Consider the following 20536-nt stretch of genomic DNA (forward strand, 5'->3'; position numbering starts at 1 on the left):
GGGGAAAAAAAATTGAGAATTACGTTTCTGAAAAGCCAACAAAAGCCAACAGAAAACATTGGATGGACTAGACAGAAGGAGACAGCCATTATCAATTTCTATTTTATCATTGATTTAATATGTATATGGGTAGTCCTCGACTTACATCCATAATTCGGCCTAGCCATTACTGCAGTACATTACAATGGTTGTAAAATGGGTAACTACATGTCCAACCTGATTTTCAAACTATTTTGTTTTTGTGGCCATTGTTAAGCGAACACCACGGTCATAAAAAAATGCGACAGTTGTTAAGGGAATCCATTGTTCACTATGGGCTTGGGTTTTTTTTGCCAGAAACCAGAGGTAAATGGTGATTTCTGGCAAAAATGCCATAAATTGTGACCACGTGACTTCAGGATGCTGCAAACATCAGTAAATGTGGGCCGGTTGCGGAGCACCCTAAATGCGATCACACGACCACATGAGGGCAGCCATCAACATTTCAGAATTGAGTTGTACGTATCTTTTATGGGGTCCATCATAACTTCAAACAGTTTTGAAATGACTGGTCAAAAGTTCGAGGACAACCTGTAACTGCCTTGGTGGAGCAGTGGGCTAATGCCTCCTTAAGTAACACCAGCTGCCTGCAATTAGTGCAGGTTCGCATCCCACCAGGCTCAAGGTTGACTCAGCCTTCCATCCTTCTGAGGTAGGTAAAATGAGGACCCAGATTGTTGGGGGCAATTACAGTAAGCTGACTTTGTAATAATGCCGCTTGGGGGAGGTGTGAAAGCCCTAATAAGCAGGCATATACATAGAATGAAGGCTACTGCTAAGTTTGTAAGCCGCCCTGAGTCTTCGGAGAAGGGCGGGATATAAATGGAATTAAAATAAAATAAAAATAAAATAAATATGATATTTCATACCACCAAGAACCAAATGTTCAGGGCGAGTTACAAAAACGAGACTCAAAAGTATAAAATAATCAAAACAGATTTAAAGCAAGATCAATGCAATCCGTGTCGTGCCTGGAGAATGAACTACAGAATCCTCATTCCCCAAATCATATCATTCAATATCAAGCCGGTCTTGAAAGCAGCAAGGAGAAATAATTAGCATCAAAAGTCGTGTTCAAACGTAAGGAAAAAGACTACAAACATTTTTTTTGAGGGGTGGGCTGGGGTGGGGAGAAACACACCAAATGCATATCAAATGAATATCTGTGGGAATCTATCAGCCACAATAAAAACTCCACAGCCCATATAGCATCTTCGGGGCATTGCATTAACCTAAATCATGGCTCTTGTTGGTGTAAACCAAGGTGCCAATCAAAGAAGAGAGAAAGAAACATCCAACGCGTAGACATTATTTTAATGTAAAATGGAAAGATACATAAAAAGTGCCTTATAACAAGAGCACCACAATTGGTGTGGTTGTTGGAGTTGTTGTTGTTGTTGTTTTTACCAGTTAAGAAATTAGTTGTTCTAGCGATTATGTTTTCAGAAGAGACGTGCGCTACAAGGCATCTGTAGGAGGCTCCCATCATCCATTTGCTGGTGGGGATTTCAAGCATGCTTAGCAAGGAACATGTTTGTTTCTCGTGATCGCATTTCATGCCGTGGGCGTCGTGGCCTTTAAAGGACAACTCTTGGTTCTCTTCTTCCCACTTCAGAAATATTTCATCTGGATAGAAATCTTTCGCTATGCACAGTAGGGTTACATTGAGGTCTTCACTGGATGACTGACGCTGGAGATCCACTTTGGGGGGTTTCACAGTCCCTGGATTATCAAAGACAAGACAACATGTTTGGGAAACAAAAGGTGCTGGACTCTATCATCTTTGTACCCTGACCTGTATTGAGAAGGGTTTTTTCCCCTCTCAGAACTACTATTTAATTTTTTTTTCATGTAAGGTTAAAACTCCCTTTTTATGACCCTGTAATCCCTTAATTCGGGGTAGAGTCAGGGTGACTGGATGGAGCTGAGTGTTTACTGTCCGGCTGCCCTTCCTGACTCCTACAAGGAGTTCACAGCAGTTTTTTTTTCCTTTGCCCCCTGGGAGAAAAATATCTGCCGCTGCCTAGGACTGAACTCTCAAGTTTCCAAGTGGGAGGCAAGTGCCTTCACCACTAGGCTACCATGCCTCTCACTTTTCAGGTAAGGATGATGGGTTAGAAATCTTCAACATTCCTGCCATCCTTGTCAAGCTATGACTTCTGGAATTCTGGTGGAATTCTTAAGTTAAAGGCCATCATTATTTATTTACAGGTATGTATCAGATTTTTTTTATCCTGCCTTTACTACTTTATAAGTACTTTAAGGTGGTGAACATACATATATTTCTTTCTCCTCTTTCCCCTACAATAACAGTCCTGGGAAGTGGGTTGGGCTGAGAGAGAGGGACTGGCTCTACATCACCCAGACAACTTTAATGCCTAAGGTGGGACTAGAACTCACGGTCTCCTAGTGATTGGCTCAAAGTCACCAGGCTGGTTTCCATGCCTAAGGTGGGACTAGAACTCACAGCCTCCTGGTGATTGGCCCAAAGTCACTTGGCTGGTTTTCATGCCTAAGGTGGGACTAGAACTCATGGGTCTCCTGGTGATTGGCCCAAAGTCACCAGGCTGCTTTTCATGCCTAAGGTGGGACTAGAACTCACTGACTCCTGGTGATTGGCCCAAAGTCACTTGGCTGGTTTTCATGCCTAAGGTGGGACTAGAACTCATGGGTCTCCTGGTGATTGGCTCAAAGTCACCAGGCTGGTTTCCATGCCTAAGGTGGGACTAGACCTCATGGGTCTCCTGGTGATTGGCCCAAAGTCACTTGGCTGGTTTTCATGCCTAAGGTGGGACTAGAACTCATGGGTCTCCTGGTGATTGGCCCAAAGTCACCAGGCTGCTTTTCATGCCTAAGTTGGGACTAGAACTCACTGACTCCTGGTGATTGGCCCAAAGTCACTTGGCTGGTTTTCATGCCTAAGGTGGGACTAGAACTCATGGGTCTCCTGGTGATTGGCCCAAAGTCACTTGGCTGGTTTTCATGCCTAAGGTGGAACTACAACTCACACTCTCCTGGTGTTTAAGCCAACACCTTAAGCACTTGGCCAAACTGGCTCTGTTGTGAACAAACCATTAAGATGTTGCCATGATTCTGCTCTTCAGAAACCAGACTCTGCTAAGTGATATCTGGTTTTGACCACTGCTAGGATCAATTCAGAATAAAGTTGAATTGAGCTACTTCCCAATCTCTCTGTACTTAACGTTCCCTTTCTATCTCATTTACTTTGCCAGCTCTTTATATGAGCCCTTACCATTCCTTCGGTCAAAATGCTTCGTCTCTATTTCTCCTTGGCCACTCTGGATGCTACAAGTGAATTGGGTGGTGCTGGTCCACTCACTCAGATTCACCTGCAATTGGCCATACATCAAAGAAGTGTGGTTGTTTTCTTGGAAGACTTCATTTGTCACTGAATTATTGTCGGCCGGTTTGCCATCCATGGTCCAGCTGAAGCTTGCATTGGCACTGGCGTTCATGAAGGGCACCATGCAGGTTAGAGCTGCACTTCTATTTGTGAAGAGCTCTTCAAAGGAAGGCAATTGCATCTTGATCACGTCCATATTGCTTGGAGATGTCACCATTCCTTCAAAAGCAATGCTGCATGAATTAATTTGGTGGGTACTTTCCTGTTCCTATCTCACCTCCTTGCCTAAAGGGGATATATTGGAATGACTGTTTCAAATACAGCTGCTCCTTCTTCTGATTAGCCTGGGAAATCTAAATAAATTTAATCTAACATCTGGATGTTATGGCCGGAAAAGGAGGAGGAACAACAACTTCGTTTTGTTTTTTAAAAAATGCAGATCCTTCTACTTGGAGATAGGCAAGATGAAGGATGTATGGAATCAACCTTGGAAAATGGTTTGACCCACATTCAACCCTTTCTTCCTCAAAGCTAATAGATTAACTCTCCATCTAATAGGAGCAATTATTTACTACGAGCTTCAAATGCAGATCAGAGATGATATTCTAAAAGCTATTCATCTCTCTCAACCAATCAGCTGCTTTTCTCTCTCTTTGATGTCAGTCAATATCAACTCAATAGCCACAGCCATCAGCACCATGGTACATTTGTGGAATGGGACAATTGGCCACAGCCAACTCATCATGGCCAACTCGTCATGGCCAACCAGTTGCAGCCTACCTGCGATGGCCAACTAGCCGCAGGGCAATTCAACAACTACAAAAGTTAAATCAATTTCAATGGAACCGTGGCCAATAATAATAATAATAAAAGAAAGACAGTCAATTAAAAAATACAGGAGTTACAATAATTTCGATGAAAAACGTGGTCACCAATGATAAAATGAAATGATTAATACAGCATTGAATTGTCCCACAGTGAGCTGTCCTGAGGTGAGTTGACTGTGGTGAGTTGTTCCAGACCAGTATCTTTAATATATTTCGGCTATGCAAATTACTAAAAGCATAACATTTCTGTTAGGAACCACATTAATAATGAAGCAGGCAGGAGTTGGCAGACTAAAAGCCAAGGCCGCTGATTTGAAATATGAAGTGGAGCTTACGGAGGCTCAAGAAATGTGGCTATTCACTCATCATAAAAGTACTTTGTAAATATATCAGGCCCACTGTTTCTTTGGTTTACAATTTAAAGGCGCAAAGTACAACTTACCAGCAGAATGCACGTCTTTCTTAGTCAAAAAGTTGGTTGCATGGTGATTCACAGTGCATGTATATATTTGTGGATTGTGCCAGTCTTCTTCACTGATGGTCAAACTACAGTCCTTCTGGAATGTCCCATCAAGGAGGGGCACTGGAGGTGAACAGTTTGGGATGGAACTGGGTTTCTCTCCTTTGATGCTCCACTGAATATCTATGGTTTGGGGGTAGAAGCTGGTAGCAAAGCAAACAAGCTTTGGATAGCTCTTGTCCTCAAAGGTGTGGAAGGCCATCACTCGCGGAGAAGTGGGTTTCAGGAAATCTGAAAAGAAACAGTTGGTTTTGGGGCTGCACAATATAATCAGGACTGTGTGAGTTTAATATCTATACAGTATATGACTAAATAGCAATAATCTAAATAGATCAGCAACGTTTGACTCCCAGCTTTTCCTTGACAGGAGGGGCCACGACCTTTAGTGATTTCAAATTATGGAGACTTCTTTCCAAATGGAAACCATTTTGTGGATGGTCATCAAGAGAAGATTGCAATATGTAAACAGCCATCTTTGTCCAAACACCACTGATGGAACTATCTTACCAACTGGGTTACCTTGAAATTCAAGACTTTTCAATAGAGAACATTCGGTAGCTCCGTAAGAGTTGTAAATATTGAGTTTGCATGCATTTTTAATCGGTGGTTAAGAAGTGTAGCTGAGAAGCTTGATTCTGCAAGTTCCTTCACTACCAGCTGTGATTCACATAGTAATTTTCACTGAGCAGAATTAAAAACCTTGGTTCCATTCCTGGCTGACCAAGAATTTTCCTGCACCAAGACTTACCATACAAATATTTACTGATGTTCTTCATGATAGTTAGGGATTCATGTCCCACTAGGCATGTATACACAGCTCTATTTTCCCATTCAGATGCTGGGATTTTCAGGACACTTTGAGTAGCAAACGTGGACTTTCCAGTTTTAAGCATGGATGGGCCTGTGATATACTTAGAGGCATCTATACTACTGTTGTTCTTCTTCCATTTGACGAGTATCTCAGATGGGAAGAATCCACTGATCACACAAGTCAACCAGGCAACAGCTTGGGAGGTCGGTTGTGTCAATTGTGATAGTGGTGGAAGAACCAAGGAGAGAGATGGTACTTTAATGTGGTTGAAATCTATACAAAATAAAGATAGAGATGGAAATATGGATAAGGGTGATTTTTTTTAAGTGAAAGAAAAAGAAAGGTTGGAATAAATACCGTAAGGATGGTGCATTCATGATATTTAATCTGCATGATTTTGAACTCTTGAATGTTTTTAATTGGGGCCAGCCATTTTCTGATGCATATGAAACCAAAGATGTAGAAACAATCCTCTGATAATTGGCCCAGAGAATTATTCTCCCTTCCTCCATTTTCAGGGGCAAGCCAAATCCCAAAAGGCAGCTGTACTTGCTTTGTTTTTCCTTGAAGATGTCTCACTTTTCATCCAAGAAGCTTCTCCAATTCTGACTGAAAGGTGGAGAATGGTGGAGAATATCCCTTGCAGTCATCTGGTCATTAGCACTCTTCCTGAGAGTTCTTGAGGCCACTTGGAGGTTTATCTGTGCCCTGAATAGTGCAAATGGGAATACGAATATATTCCCATTTGCAAAGGATATAAATCCTTCCATCCTCAAAACTGAAGAAGCTTCTTGGATGAGAAGCTAAATTTCTTCAAGGAAAAACTCCAACACTGGAAGTTTTAAAGAAGAGATTGGACAACCATTTGTCTGAAATGGTATATAGGATTTCTTACCTGAGCAGGAGGTTGGACTAGAAGACCTCCAAAGTCCCTTCTAACTATTCTATTCTATTCTGTTCCATTCTGTTCTACTCTATCGACTCTACTATATCTACTCCAATTCTATTCTATTCTATTCTATTCTATTCTATTCTATTCTATTCTATTCTATTCTGTTCTGTTCTGTTCTGTTCTGTTCTGTTCTGTTCTGTTCTGTTCCGTTCTGCTCCGCTCCGCTCCGCTCTACTCTACTCTACTCTACTCTACTCTACTCTACTCTACTCTACTCTACTCTACTCTACTCTACTCTACTCCACTCCACTCCACTCCACTCCACTCCACTCCACTCCACTCCACTCCATTCCATTCCATTCCATTCCAAAACAAAGAAAGCACAGTTGTCTTTCAGGGGAAAAAAGGAACATTTGGGGCAACCTGGATGATTGAGAATCTCTGTAGACATTCAGGCAATCCAAATATTTTCCCCTGATCTTTGAGGCCTTCTTTGTTGAATCTTCTCTCACCTGTGTTTTTTTGGATGCTCTGTTTCACCTCAGGGAAAAGTGAGCAGAGATGAGAAATGCTGCATTCAATTTTCTTTCCAGAATCCCAGATTGGTCTGGTGAGGTTAAGTTGGCTTTGGAAACTTTGGGTCCGATTTGGGTGTCTCTTGATTTTTTCTGTGGTGGCATTTGTGGTGAGGTTAAGTCCGTTCATCATCCAGGTGAGCATCACGTTCTCCAGTTCATAGCCCACCACTAGGCAAGTCAAAGTAGCTCTCTTTTGGGTGAAGAGTCTCTCAAGGGGAGGTTTGAGTAGATAAATTGTGGGAGGTGGTATACTGTTCTTACAGGCTACAAGAGGGCAAATGACAAACATTTTACAATGGGCAGAATAAAATAGTAAAAAAAGTTCATATGGAGAAACAAAACACTATACAGGTAGTCCTTGACTTACAACAGTTCATTTAGTGACCATTTGAAGTTACAAAAGCACTGAACCATTTTTCATACTTACGACCATTGCACGTCCCTATTATCAGATGATGAAAATTTGGACGCTTGGCAACTGCCTCATATTTATGACAGTTGCAGCTTCCTGGGATCATGTGATCGCCTTTGGGGACCTTCTAAGAAGTAAAGTCAATGGGGAAGCCAGATTCATTTAACAACCCTGTTACTAACTTAACAATGGCAGTGATTCACTTAGCAACCATGGCAAGAAAGGTCGTAAAATAGGGCAAAATTCACTTAACATCTGTGTTGCTTAGCAACAGAAATTGTGGGCTCAGTTGTGGTCAGGAGGACTCCCTGTAGGAGGTATTGAACAAGTGTTGAGGAAAGCAAGAAGAATCGGCAACAAATTAGAACATTTCACTCTATACAGGAAGTCCTTGACTTATAATTTAATTGAGCCCAGAACTGTGGTCATAAATCTTTGCAATCTTTGATTTTCTGGCTGTTTTCTGCAAAGGTTGTTGAATAAGTGCCATAGTCATTAAACAAGTGCATTTCCCCCAACGGGAGTTTTTTTTAAATAGAAAATTGGAAGTCAATTATTTATTTATTTATTTATTTATTTATTTATTTATTTATTTATTTGTTTGTTTGTTTGTTTTTATAAACCGCCCTTCTCCCGAGGGACTCGGGGCGGTGTACAGAGTAAGGTAGGTATACAGATTGAACAATAGTGAAAAACAATAGTAAAAACAAACTGGGACCCCAATTAGAGCTATCAGGCCAGGCCGGACTGCTGGAACAGGTAAGTTTTTAAGTCGCGCCGGAAGGTGCGGAGGTCGGGGGCCATCCGGATTTCGGTTGGCAAGCAGTTCCAGAGTGCTGGCGCACCCACTGAGAATGCCCTCCCCCTGGGGGCCACCAGCCGACATTCCTTGAGCGGTGGCACCCTGAGGAGGCCCTCTCTGTGGGAGCGCACAGGACGGTGGGGTGCAGACATTGGCAGAAGGTGCTCCCGTAGGTAGTCCGGACCCATGCCATGTAGGGCTTTGTATGTCATTGTTAGCACCTTGAACTTCACACGGAAGGCAACCGGAAGCCAGTGCAGCGCACGGAGGAGAGGTGTGATATGGGAGTATCGGGAGGCTCCCAAGAGTGTCCGTGCCGCTGCACTTTGCACCAGTTGAAGCTTCCGAGTGGATCTCAAGGGCAGCCCCATGTAGAGAGCGTTACAGTAGTCTAGGCGAGAGGTCACAAGGGCATGGGTGACTGTACGTAAGGCATCCAGGTCCAGATAAGGCCGTAGTTGGCGAACTAGTCGAACCCGGGAGAAGGCCCCCTTGGTCACCGCTCCTATGTGATCTTCCAGGGAGAGCTGCGAGTCTAGGAGGACACCCAGGTTGCGGGCCCTATCAACAGGGGGTAGTAACTTGTCCCCGATGTTAAGGGATGGGATGTTCTGAGTATCCTGGCTTGCCGGTACGTACAGCCATTCAGTCTTGTCCGGGTTCAGTTGAAGCCTGTTCCTCCCCATCCATTCCCGGACCGCTTTCAGGCAGCGGGACATCACGTCGAGGGCATCACTGATGTTGTTTGGAGTTGAGATGAAAAGCTGGGTGTCATCAGCATACTGATGGTACCCTACTCCAAAGCTGCGAATGATCTCACCCAGCGGTTTCATGTAGATGTTGAACAAGAGAGGCGAGAGGACCGACCCCTGGGGGACTCCGCAAGCGAGAGGCCTCGGGGTCGACCTCTGTCCCCCTGCCAGCACCGACTGCGAGCGACCCTGGAGAAAGGAGGAGAACCACCGCAGAACCGTGCCTCCCACTCCCAGTCCCCTGAGGCGTCGCAGCAAGATACCATGGTCGATGGTATCGAAAGCCGCCGAGAGGTCTAATAAGACTAGGACAGAGGAATGGCCCCTGTCCCGGGCTCTCCAGAGATCATTCATCAGAGCGACCAATGCCGTCTCCGTGCTGTAGCCCGGCCTGAAGCCCGATTGGTACGGGTCTAGATAAACCGCTTCATCCAGGATCTGAGGAAGTTGGTGCGCCACCACGCTCTCAACAACCTTCGCAAGGAAGCGAAGATTGGAGACTGGACGAAATTTATTCAAAGAGGATGGGTCCAAGGTGGGCTTCTTGAGGAGAGGTCTCACCACCGCCTCCTTCAAGGCGGTGGGGAAGTGACCCTCACTCAGAGAAGCGGAGATGACCGCCAGGAACCAGCCTCGTGTCCCCTCTCGAGCTGCATAAGCCAGCCAGGAAGGGCACGGGTCCAGTAAGCATGTGGAGGAGCTCAACCTCCTCATAATAAAGAGAGTCCCAAATTGCAGTCACATAACCCCAGGTACCTCAGTGTTTTGCTATTGTTTTTTACTCACTGTTTATCCATTATCTCCAACGTTATAAGCCTAACTCTTTGTTTCTTACAGGAAGGTGGATTCTCCTGTCTATTGCCTGGGGTCACGTGCCCCCCAGGAAAATGGCAGTAAAGGTGAGTCAGTTGCCAAGTGCCCAAAATGTTTTGTGGCTGTCAAAACTTTGAAAATGGATCATGAAGTAGCTTTTGGGGGAGGACCGTTGTAGCTCTGAAGAGTTGCTAAGCGATTGGCTGTAAATCAAGGACTAGCTATAGTTAAACACTTTTCTTTCCAACTGAGTCATTACTACATTCTGTGATCAATTCAATGTAATTTTCTGGCATCGTGATCGTCTTTTTTAAAGGTGCTACCAAGACTCAAAGGAAGAAGGAAAACAAAATAAGAGAACATGAAGCTATGTTCCAGACAGAAATATGTTAAGTGACAGAGAATGAATGGACAGACAGAATAAGTAAAAAAGGAGAGAGAGAGAGAGAGAGAGAGAGAGAGAGAGAGAGAGAGAGAGAGAAAAGAAAAAGAGAGCGAGAGTAAGAAAAGAGAGAAAAAGAAAGAAAAAAGAAAGAAAAAGAAAAAGAAAGAGGGAGAGAAAAAAGAGAGTGAGTGAGAGAGAATCACCTTTGCATTTGCTGATACTTCTTGTCTCTGTGTGGTTGCTTCCAGCTGGAGTTACTTTGCAGGTATATTCTTTTAGCTTGTTCCATTCTTGTAGGGATACTGTGAAGTTGCTGCTGGCGTAGAATTGGACACTATTTGGCCGATCCTTTGGTGACGTTTGAAATTTCCCATCTGGTTCCCAGGTGACTTGGATGTTCTCTAGGGAGTAGCTATAGATGGAACAGACTAAGGTCACACTACTGATGGCTCCTAAACTTGGACAGGGTGGATGGACATTCAGAGTCACCATGAGAGATGTGGGCATAACCCAGTCTAAAGAAACAGAAAGAGAAGCGTCAATTTTATTCAGGTTTATTTTGTAGGAACATGAAGAATATGAGGTCTACAAAAATAGAGTCAAGGAGAGAATGAACTAATTCTCTCTCTTAGAATGTTAACGGAGTAACGGAGGTGTATAACTCTTCCTTAGCCTTCTCTTGTATCTCTCTCGTATCTCTTGTTTTTACCCACTGTTTATCCATCATCTCCAACGTTATAAGCCTAACTCTTTGCTTCTTAACCGTACAGGAAGATGGATTCTCCTGTCTTTTGCCTTTGCCAAGTCTCATTTCATTAGATGAAAGAGTGTTGGCTTGAGAGAAACAAGGATTTTGGAGAATCTCCTGGGTGTGATGTGGTGGTCTCACAGGTATTTAATTGCAGAAATGGCCGAGAAGTGTGTCTGAATGTTGCAACTTTCCTTGTACAAATCTGTTGTGATTCAGGGTCAGCCTGTGGGTTCGGCAGTTGGGTCGGACGACTCAGAGGAGGAGGAGGGGGGTGTTGAAGAGCTTGCTGATGATGGCTTTGAGGCTCCGCAGAGCCCTCAGCCAGGCCCCTCCCACCTGGTGGAGACCCAGCTGTGTGAGCCTGACAGCGTGGATGAAGATGACCCACAGCTGGCCCTGTTCAAGGACACCCGATGCAGGAGGCAGTCAATCAGGAGTAAACAGAGGATGGCAATGGGGCACCTCAGAAGGAGGCAGAGAGAGGCCACGCCCTGAGCTGTATTTAAGGGGAATGTGTGGGAGGGCTGGTTTGCTGAAGGCAACCGCTTGGATAGTTCCTGTTTCATAGCTTCTGTTTCATGGTTGGTGTCTGTTTTATGTTAATAAATTTGGCAGGCTTTATTCCAGCCTCTTGCCGTTTGTAAAGGGGTTGTCCCTGCCTTTTCTGCAGGGCCGGTAGCAGGCTGGTACATAACAAAATGATCTTCCTTGGATTTCTATGCTTGCATGGAAGAGCTGCCTTTGGGTATTTTTCCAGGGGCACAGCTATCATTAATAAGAGGAGCCTTGTTCATGAAAAACCCGCTGAAGAATTTCTCTATCCCTTGGAAAAGTCTTCTGCTGAATCTGTTTGGCCAGAAATGTGGCAGAGAATTTAGAAAGAGCATTGGTGGCTTTAAATGAGCCATGGCAGCCCAGTGATTATAATGCTGTACTTTAGGCTACTTCTGCTGACTGTCAGCTGCCTGCAGTTTGGCAGTTCGATTCTGACCAGCTCAAGGTTGAACTCAGCCTTCCATCTTTCCAGCGTTGGTAAAATGAGGACCCAGATTGTTGGGGGCCATAGTCTGACTCTGTAAACCACTTGGAGAGGGCTGTAAAGCACTGTGAAGCGGTATATAGGTCTAAGTGCTATTGCTATAAAACTCCCCCTTAGCTCTTTCATGGTCCATATAGTATTGTGGTTGTTCCAGAATTAATTGTCCTGTCCTACTAACTTCTCTATTTTTTATAAAAGAGTGCAGTACATTCACAATCATCTTGTTATAATTTGTATAGCAATAAATTATCCATTGTCGGCTTGCTGGGCCTGTCACAACTTCACCAGAGCCCCTTTAGCCAGGCTATTTCAGGGTGAGCCAGGATCTCAACTAACAATGGTTAAGGCCACCAGAAGAGCTGGAACCAAAACTTTGTATCTCCCTTAACACCCAAAGCAGTAAAAGAGGAGGAAGAGGAGGAGGAGGAGGAGGAGGAAGAAAAATAGGAAGATGAGAATGAGGAAAAAGAGGAGGAGGAAGAAGAAGAGGAAAAGGAAGAGGAGGAGGAGGAAGAGAAAGGAGAAAACAAGGAGGAGGAAGGAAGAGGAGGAGGAGGAAGAGAAAGAGGAAGAAGAGAAGGAAGAGGAAGAAGAGGAAGAAGAAGAAGAGGAAGAAGAAGAGGAGGAGTAGGAGTGCAATCCAGGCACATAGTATTCAGAAGGAAGCCCCAATTTTCATCCAGTAAGTGGGAAGGAAAAGATTGGAGCATGAAGCGCCCAATTAAAAGACGGACCTCAGACATTTTAGCTTTGCTGCTCCATCTCACCTTTTCTGGAGATCGTCTGGACCTGTTTTGTATTCGTTGGTTGGTGCACCACCTCACAACTATTGTTGTCCATTTCTTGCCATTGAGAGACGGGGATGGTAAGTTGACTGCTGGCCCAGTAGGTTCCATCTGCCATCTTCGTGTCCACAATGTCTTCCTTCTTATTTTGTGGGCCACCCATCCACTTGATGGTGACCCTTGGGGGTCTGTAATTAGATGCGATGCATTTCAACATCACGGTGTCCTTCACCCGATCTAGAGACTGCAGGAGTTCCACCATAGGTGCTTGAGGCTCCAGGAAATCTGTAAAAAGACTGTGATCATCAGGAGCCATAATCAAAGTAAAGGAAGGGTCATATTGTAAGGTGCATTAGAGTGATATCAAAAAATAAGTTACCTGTAATAAGCAAATGGATCTCCCTGGAGTGTAAACAAAAGAATTGGAGATACTCTTCAAGAAGCAAATTAGGGCTGTATGAATCTTCCCGATGTAGGCTCTTTGTTGTACGATGGGAATGTGATGCTGATGGAGATTGTGTCTGAACATGTCTAGAATAATTGGGCACCAAGTACTAGCAGGAGTAACCAACAGTACCTCACCTAGAACTATTTTTTTAAAAAAAATTGCCAGTGAAATTAGACTTGTGTGCATGAAATGTAAAAACTGCTGGAAACATTGAAATCATACAATTAAAAATAAAAACAATCCTTTTTTCCAGGGGCAAAAATCATGCAAAGTTGAAATGCATGCGATGATTTCCTCCTGAACCCATATTTAAAATATAGAACTATTTATCTGGTTTCTTTTTTTTACTTTCTAGATGATGTTTTTAGCTTAGCCAGGACTTGCTTGCCCAATTTTTATGCACATATTAGATTGCCCACAGTATATGTCATAGCAGGATACCTGTTTGCATAACCAGAGGACAGAAAAGTCTAATCACCTCAGTGGTAAAAAAAGAAAGAACAGTAAATGTATGATATAACTTCAAATATCTTAGTCTAGGACAGAGTTCACCACAAGCATCCAAAGAAATATTAATCAACTATGGAAGTGCTTGTTCTTCTCATTAAATATATGTTAGGGTTAAGTGCTATATGTACAGACATGGTAATGTATAGACATGGTAATCTGATGCACTAGATCTGGGCTGTCAAACTTGCAACATCACGGGACGACTCGCGATTGGGTAGACATGATTTCACCATTATTTTATTTATTTATTTTATTTATTTTATTTTAATCCCATTTATATCCCGCCCTTCTCCGAAGACTCAGGGCGTCTTACAATTTAAGCACAAACCAATGTGCTTAGCAATAGCCTTCATTCTATGTATATGCCTGCTTATTAGGGCTTTCGCCCCCCCCAGCGGCATTATTACAAAGTCAGCTTATTGCCCCCAACAATCTGGGTCCTCATTTTACCTACCTCGGAAGGATGGAAGGCTGAGTCAACCTTGAGCCTGGTGGGACTCGAACCTGCACTAATTGCAGGCAGCTGGTGTTACTTAAGGAGGCATTAGCCCACTGCTCCACCAAGGCTCCACCATGACACATCTGGCCCACGGGCTGGCGATTTGACACCCCTGCACTAGATGGTTTATATGATAACAAGGGAGTGAATACAGCATTTTCCAAAGCATTTGAGACATTAAAAATAAAATAAAATAGTACCACCTAATGTTTGGTTTGGGATAGGAAGCTAAGCAGGATCAGGCCTGGTTAATATTTGGAAGGGGACACATGTGAAGAATTCCCAATGGAAGAGGATATTTGTGGCTCAAGGTTGAATTGCAGAGTCCTTGGTGCTCTCTGAGCTGGTGGTTTTCTTGCAGACATTTTATGACCCAACTACATAACATCTTTGGTGGTAAAGGGAGAGGGGTTTATGGAATGGAGGAAAGTGAAGTGGGTCGTGGTGGTGGTAGAAGAGGAGGAGGAGGAGGAGGAGGAGGACTGCGGGTCATTGGTGCTTTCTCCTGTGAGTTGTTTTCTTGCAGATGTTTCATGATCCAACTAGGGAACATCAGTGGTGGAAGGTAAGGTGTTTGTGGAGCGGAAGAGAAGGAGGAGGAGGATTGTGAGGTCCTTAGTGCTCTCTGAGCTTGGTTGTTTTCCTTCAGACATTTAATTACTAGGTAACATCATCCGTGCTGGTGATGCTGATGATGGTAATGAAACATCTGGAAGAAAACCATCAAGCTCAGAGAGTATCAAGTTTCCAAAGTTGGAGAATTCCAGAACTGAGAGCTAAAACTGGGAAGTTGAAAACTTCCCAGGAAGAAGCGGTGCCCAACCACTTCTGGACTGCTGCCAAGAAGACCTCATGGACTTGGTTCTTGAAATCAGCAGAAGCTAAGTGTTGACTTGAAGCATTCTTTTACTGTATTATCTCAGGTGAGTTCCCTAAAATGTCAACATTTTCCAATAGAAGAAAAGTAAAACAAAAACCAACCAACCAACCCAAAAAAATAACCCTTCCCCTCTTCTGGTTATTCCCCCCCCAGTTATTCCTCCACCCCTTCCCCCGATAATTCTTCAGGCAAAAATATGAACCATTTCTTCTGAAAGGACAGAAATGAGCATGGTTGTATGAATGTTCCATCAGTGGTGTTGGATTCAGCGGCTGTTTCACATGGAAAGCTCATTATTAGGATGATTTGCATAATGCATAGACGTGGATGAACTAGCCCATGTCCCTTCTCAATAGCATTTGCACTGCTCATGGAATTGAAGGTTAAAAATTTAGATATGATGAAATTTATTTTAGCAAGCATTTCACTGAATCAACTCTAATTTCCATATCTTACCCTTGTGGAGGTACTCTGGGTATGCTTAAAAAATATTAGAATTGATTGATATATTTATACATATTTGCTTAAGTCCAGATTATCATTGCTCTTAAGCTTGGAGCCAACGGTTGCAGGAATTGGGTATGTTTGTTTAATGAAAAGAAGGACTAAGGCTGACATGATAGCAGTCTTCCAATATCTAAGGGGTTGACATAAAGAAGAGGGGTCAACCTCTTTTCCAAAGCACCTCAAGGCAGGACAAGAAGCAACGGATGGAAACTAATCAAGGAGAGAAGCAACCTGGAAGCGAGGAGGAATTTCCTGACGGTGAGAACAATGAATCAGTGGAACAACCTGCCTCCAGAAGTTGTGGGTGCTCCAATGCTGGAGGTTTTTAAGAAGAGACTGGACAACCATTTGTCTGAAATGGTATAGGGTTTCCTGCCTGAGCAGGGGGTTGGACTAGATGACCTCCAAGGTCCCTTCCAACTCTGTTATTTTGTTACATACAGTAGCTCAACTCAGAGAGGCCGATTATATTCAAATGTTGGTGTTCCATTAATCACAGTAGAGAAAAATATGCAACAGCAAGTTTTTTTTAAAAAAATCCCACTTATATCCTGCCCTTCTCCGAAGACTCAGGGCGGCTTACAATCTAAGAAGCACAAATCAATGTGCTTAGCAATAGCCTTCATTCTATGTATATGCCTGCTTATTAGGGCTTTTGCCCTCCCCCCAAGCGGCATTATCACAAAGTCAGCTTATTGCCCCCAACAATCTGGGTCCCCATTTTACCTACCTCGGAAGGATGGAAGGCTGAGTCAACCTTGAGCCTGGTGGGACTCGAACCTGCACTAATTGCAGGCAGCTGGTGTTACTTAAGGAGGCATTAGCCCACTGCTCCACCAAGGCTCAGCAGCTGTTCCTGGACTCTGGATAACATTACACAACTGGATGTAATGGTTTTGCTGGAAAAGGAAGGACCAAATTCTTGCAAGATCTCATAAGGTGTTCTTGCAATTTGGTACAAAATTTCGATGAAGATTTGAATAATTTTGAGGGAAAGGAATTCTTATCAGGACCAATATGCATTTTCTGCTGCTCCCTAATATACGTTTTCACCTGGGCTCCCTCAGAATAATAACCATGTAGCCCCGCAAATAATAATATTTTTTAGTAATGGGGTCCTTCTTTCCAATAATGGACCTGCCTCTTTGGCTGTGCTCAACCAAAGGATGTTTCTGATCTATGAGCTTTTTAACCCTTTACAGTGAAGAATCTGTTGCAGAAGATCCACGCACGCCACGTAACTCATTGTGATACCTTCAGAGACATCCTTAGAAGGTCCACTTACCAATGGGTACTTTTTCATAGGCCACGTACGGAGTTTGAGAAGCAGGATGGTGGACTATACAGCTGTAGCTCCCTCCTTTTCCTCCTGGTTCATCTCTGCTGATTTTTAAGATGCTATAAATGGAATACCCGTTTGCCATCTCCGTGGCGATCCCGTTATCGTACAGTTTTTCGTCCAGGGACACGTTGTTTCTTTCCCATGAGATGCTAATCTCCGCTGGGGAAAATCCACTCACATCACAGATGAGAATGAGGGCAGTGGTGCTCTTGAGGGAGATCTCTAGGGGGGCTCGAGAAATGACGACGGAGGGCGCTTGCATTTCTAAATTGAAAAAGAAAAGAAAATTGCAGGCTTTTGAAAACAGAAAACAGCATGGTGCATATATATTTGACAATACTCAGAATCTTAGCGTTCCTCTAATTTGTCTGTTTTGGTGCAATTTGTCATTGAGGTGACCTTTTGAGTTAGTCTGGACTCCTGGTGACTAGAGGAAGAGGTCCATGCTTCCCCCCCCCCAAGATTGAGGAGCCACTTTCATACCCTAATCACCTTCTGGCTTGACTACAGCATCTGGGGCAATCCTTGAAGACCACTGGGAAGCTTCAAGTGGTCTAGAATGCAGTGGCTCAAACAATAATGGGGGTGGCTCAGTATGCCCATGTAATTTTGGTTTTCTGAGTTGCAAGGATTGGCAAATTGCTTCCAGTTGCAGTTCCATGTGTTGGTGATTATCTATAAAACTTATGGATTACTTGAGGGACTACCTTTCTCCCATAACATCCACCTGGCTGATTCAAACAAATAGGGTTGGCATATTTTGGGTTCCTTTGATCAAACATCTCACAGGGCCCTGGAAGAATGAGTCCTCTACAGCACCACCTGCCACCAGTCTTCCAGTCCAACCTCCTGCTCAGACAGGAAACCCTATACTATTTCAGACAAACAGTTGTCCAATCTCTTCTTAAAAACCTCCAGGGATGGAGCACATACAACTTCTGAAGGCAAGTCATTCCATGAATTAATTGTTTTCACTGTCAGGAAATTTCTCCTTAGTTGTAGGTTGCTACATCCCACTGTAGGGATGCGGTGGCTCAGTGGGTTAGGACGCTGAGCTTGTCGATCAGAAGGCCGGCAGTTTGGCGGGTCAAATCCCGAGTGCCGCGTAACAGAGTGAGCGCCTGTTACTCATCCCAGCTTCTGCCAACCTAGCAGTTCTCGGACAAGCACTGGCTCTTCGGCTTTGAAACGGAGATGAACACCGGCCCCTAGAGTCGGAAACGACTAGCATGCATGTGCGGGGGAACCTTTACCTTTACCTTTTTTTACATCCCATTGTACTACTGTTTAGAAGAGATGTGAAGATGTGGGTCGTCTCTCAGGCCTTTGGCAGGGAATATTGATATCCTTTGACGGATTGTACTTTTCATCTTTTATCTTAATCTTTTACTGGTTTTAGAGCAGTTTCTTTGTATGATTGTTGGGAGCTGCCCCAAATTATTGAACGTTGGGTGGCATGCAACTTTACCATTAACATCACATGGAAGTGATTTTTCAAAATCTTTTTCCTACCACAAGGAGTGAGTGACTGGCCCACAGGCACACAGCTGGCTTTCTTGATTAACAGCTAGAGTCTCCCCTGTCTAAGTCCAGTCTTTTTAACCACTGACTGGCTATCATTGCTAATTTAAGTCCTGATTTTTGTCCCATGCTTCTCTTTCCCCAGATCTAACCAATCAGTAATTTCACAGCCAAGCGCATACAGAGAGGCAGCCCAAAGCATATTGTGTGCAAAGTGGCAATGAACTCTGCCACTTTTGCACATGTGTCGTGATGTCAAAGCATGCACATAAGGGGTGGGGCTTGGGCGATGACATCACAACTCCTGGGTCATGCTGACAAAGGTTCAATGGACACCCCTGTGCATGGGAAATATGATGATCTTCTAGTACTGAACTGCCATTCCAATCTGGCTGTATCCTATCACAGACAACCAAATATTATAGACAATAATGCTTGAGGCACCACTGTGATTGCACAATTTTTTTTTTTTGCCTTTTAATTATCTGAAAAAAAGAGTCTGCCTTTTTCTCCTGGTAAAGCAACGAGGCAGGATATTTATTTCATTTTTTAGGGAAATTTAAGACCAGGGAAGATGTTACCTCCTTCTCTAATCTAGGGGAAGAATAGAAATTATTTTAGAAGGATGTAGTTGTTTTTTTTTAAAAATGTATTTCTTAGTTTTGTATCCCATCTTTCCTTACCATGTTTTCCCCAAAATAAAACCGAACCGGAAAATAAACTCTAGCATGATTTTTCAGGGCACTCTTAATGTAAGCCCCACCCCCAAAATAAGCCCCAGTTAAGATTCTCAGCCAGAAAGATGCATTTAGTACCGTATTTCCCCAAATAACTGAAAAATAAGCCCTAATGCATCTTTTGCAGCAAAAATTAATATAAGACCTGATCTTATTCGGGGGGGAAACATTGTCACTTACATGGGAATTCTTACATCTATAATTATAACACTCTCCTCTCAATGAGATTTGCCTATCTCATTTGCCTACTGAAGGGGCATGCTATGGACCCCGTCAGTCAAGGAATTCTGGCTGAGGGGATCCAGAAGTGAGCCTTTTCTGCCGTGGTTCCATCCCTGGAACACTGTACCCCAAAGATGAGCTTTGCCCTCAAGCTCTTGGACTTCTGAAACGGCCTGAAGAACTGGCTCTTCATGAGGCCCCAATGGGGATATATCAGATTGAAAGTGGTTAATGGACTGAGATAAGATCCCACCTCCTCAGTGTGTGCATTTTGCTCCCTTTGTGAACTTTTAAGTCAGTGTTAGTGCTAATATTTATTTAATGTTTTAATATATTATTGCATTGCTTTTCTTGGTTGTAAGCTGAGTAGTCATCTCTTGATGAGATGGGTAGCATACAGCAATAGCACTAAGACTAATATACTGCTTCATAATGCTTTACAGCTCTCTCTAAGCAGTTTACAGAGTCAGCATCTTACCCCCAACAATCTGGGTCCTCATTTTACCAACCTCGGAAGGATGGAAGGCTGAGTCAACCTTGAGCTGGTGAGAATCGAACTGCTGGCAGTTGGCAGAGTTAGCCTGCAATATTGCATTCTAACCACTGCGTCACCACTACTGCGCTAAAGAAACAAACAACACATTGAGGTAGGCTGGTCCAGAGTTACCCTGTGAGCTTTAAGGCTGAGGGTGACCTTGACTTTTCCCAATCATTGTCTAAACTTTTCACAGTGCCTCTCAAGATGTGTTTCTGCATATCTCATGTGTGAAACCTCTCTATTTGGTAGAAGATTGGATTTGAAGAACTCTCCCTTGGTCAATTCTTTAGTTCTAATTGCTCTCTCGAGATAGTTGTTTCAGAAATCTTCTGTTTGGGTAGATGTAGGGGTGACCTGATAGCAGTGTTTCAATATTTGAGGAGCTTCCACAAAGAAGAGGGGGAGGGGTCAACCTGGACTGGGATGCCTTGCGTACAGTCACTCATGCGCTCGTGACCTCTCGTCTGGACTACTGTAATGCTCTCTACATGGGGCTGCCCTTGAAGACCACTCGGAGGCTCCAACTGGTGCAGAATGCAGCTGCGCGAGTTGTGCTGGGAGT

General features: G+C 43.7%; 4 gene segments (V, D, J or C); all 4 read right to left on the minus strand.

Moving 5' to 3' along the window:
• The window catches only part of LOC308677876 (Ig gamma-2C chain C region-like), a 125693-nt gene that overhangs the window by 66790 nt on the left and 38367 nt on the right, over positions 1-20536 (minus strand).
• Positions 1-20536, minus strand: part of LOC308677772 (Ig gamma chain C region-like) — a 90326-nt gene that overhangs the window by 36770 nt on the left and 33020 nt on the right.
• LOC308677568 (Ig heavy chain C region, membrane-bound form-like) overlaps positions 1-20536 on the minus strand; it is a 68276-nt gene that overhangs the window by 11244 nt on the left and 36496 nt on the right. The window contains exons 5-8 of the C gene segment in view: positions 16900-17220; positions 4673-4981; positions 3293-3622; positions 1447-1761 (exon numbers count right to left, since the gene is read on the minus strand).
• On the minus strand, positions 5339-12921 carry LOC308677062 (Ig heavy chain C region-like). The segment is given in 4 exons: positions 12753-12921; positions 10399-10710; positions 6966-7295; positions 5339-5834 (listed from the first exon to the last, which is right to left on the minus strand).

Source organism: Vipera berus (genome assembly GCF_964194415.1).
Source record: "Vipera berus genome assembly, chromosome: Z".
In the NCBI taxonomy this organism is placed as follows: domain Eukaryota; kingdom Metazoa; phylum Chordata; class Lepidosauria; order Squamata; family Viperidae; genus Vipera; species Vipera berus.